At 35.3% G+C, this 2,373-nt stretch overlaps 1 pseudogene; it reads left to right on the forward strand.

Annotated features, from left to right (window-relative positions):
* LOC102893863 overlaps positions 1–2,373 on the forward strand; it is a 37,942-nt pseudogene that overhangs the window by 34,537 nt on the left and 1,032 nt on the right.

A 2,373-nucleotide genomic window follows, 5' to 3' on the forward strand; every position in this document is an offset into this window, starting at 1 on the left:
TTTCTCAAAAATGTGATTATTTGGTTCCTCACAAGTTCAAAATGTGTGAAAAGAGAGAGGGGAGTTTCTTTAAAAGAACTTCCTTCTACCACATTTTAAACTGTTGCTCTTTCCTCAGTGATGGGCAATCAGGGGCTTCTAAAAGCAAGGAAACATAATGGTATCTTTCAAATTAGTCAACAGGGAACTTAGTGTCAAATTATGTACATAATCAGAATACCTTGGAGTTGCTTTCTGTAGTTAATCCTTTATAGGGGAAAAAAATAATACAATAATTTACATTTTAAATCATTGGAATTTAACAGTGACCTTTACTACAGTAAAATCTCATTGAAAAAAATAATCTTGCTACAATATTCCCTCAAGAATAACTTTTTATAGTTATAGCCAGATAAAATATGATTTGCTGGTAAGGTGAAAGTGACTACTATGCCCTGCCATCTGCATTACAAATTACTGTGAAATTACATTGAAGTTATATTGAAATAAGTATTAGAATAACACCAATTGTCTAACCAAAGAAAACATTCACAAATCTAACAATTTGAAAAAGGATATGAGAAATATAAGTTACAAAATGTGCATTTTGCTAAAGTCATATAACACAATGATGAAGGAAAGAGAGTGCAAATTGCCTAGAGGTCCGGGAGTTGAGAGCCCAGTGCTAAGCTCCTCCTTGGGCAGAGTCTCCCTGTCCTGGTATAACTGTGTGTCACTTGCAAACACATCATGTTCATTGGTATTTGAACTTTATCTAATAACTTTCAACACTTCAGAAGCCACTGCCAATCAAACAACTTTTTAAAAACACATTGGTTCTTTTTTTCTTGGTCAACCTACTAAAGATTTTTGAAAATTTGCACTTGGTGACGTCCACGGTGTTTGTATGGGTTTGAGATAAGAAAAAATCTTAGAACTCATTTGTTTACTCCTTAAAACAGACACCAGCTTCTAAATCTGTATTTTCATTCAGGTTCGCTCATTTTCAGTTATTTTATCTCAGCATCTTTTTACACTTTGTAGATGAATATTTCCTTCTCATTATAACATCGTCAAGAGATAGAACTTGTATTAAGTGAGAGGATTTCAAAGTTGCCTCCTAAATTGAAAAGTATCATTTACATCTCAAAGAACATACATCCCAAATGTTTTTTTTTAAATTAAAAAGCACCCCAAAAACCATGATGTATCAATATGCCCACTGAGGATTTTGAATAAATATTTAAATTATTAAAAACTAAACGAGTCTTTTTGGCTAAACCTCACATGACCACCAACTCTGGGTAGATGTAATGAAGTTGAGGTATGGGGGTACGACATCTGGCAAGGACTTGTGAATTACAATTTTCTTTTACAACTGAAAACCATATCCTGGTCAGGTCTCAGTGGGGTTTAATGCTGTCAGAGCACACGAGGTTTGTTTTGATCTGTTATGGAGCAACACACATCGCTTTCGGTTCTCACTAATAACGTCCCTGAGTCTGGTGTACACCAATCCAGAGCCTACTAATTAAAGGTTGGAATTAACCAAACACGGTTTCACTACAAGACATGTGAAACTTATTAAAACTTAAAAGTAACTGCTGATTCTCAATACAGGCAGAACTAAAGAATGTGGGAGTCTTGTGAGGTTACTTAAGCAAAAATTTTAAAGCACGGTCAAGAGGTTTTGTGTCTGCCTGTTCGGTACACAATGCGTTAACGTAACAGAAAAATGTACTGAACTTTTAAGATTACTGAAACCAAGAGATGAAAAAGATTCAACAAGGAAACAGACCATTTCTTTCACCAGGGTTAATTCCTACTCCAAGTTTTTGGTATAACAAATAATTCTATATGCAGTTGTTGAAGCAATTACCTTACCACTTTCTCACCAGAAAACTGTTGATTTGGAAATGAAAAGGGAAGCAGAGACCAGTGGAAGATGACAAAGAGAAGGTAAGTTTCAGCCACTAAGTTATATAATTCAAAATAAGACTACAGCTTTATTTTATTTTTTAACAATGTGTAATATACATATAGAAAAGTGCATATTTCATGAGTACAGTTTGCTGATTTTCACAAACTGGATTCGCCCATGTAACAAGTACCCAGATCAAGAGAGAGAACACTTTTGACATGCTCACAGATTTTTCCTTAACTTAATAGTGTATCTTCGCCCACAGTGGGCATTTAAATATTGCTGCTCTACATCATGATTGGAAAAACGAGTAAATCCCTGAAGCTGGACAGCAATAGGAAATGACAAAGCCAGTGTTGAGTTCTCTCTGCTTGTGGTTGTGACAGAGCTACTGGGTCCCAACATGAAATGTGCGACACTAGCTGCTCAAGCTGGATTCAAGGAAGGCATGGAAGAGGAGAAAAACATTTCAA

This window comes from Pteropus alecto, unplaced genomic scaffold, assembly GCF_000325575.1.
Source record: "Pteropus alecto unplaced genomic scaffold, ASM32557v1 scaffold76, whole genome shotgun sequence".
Taxonomy (NCBI): Eukaryota; Metazoa; Chordata; class Mammalia; order Chiroptera; family Pteropodidae; genus Pteropus; species Pteropus alecto.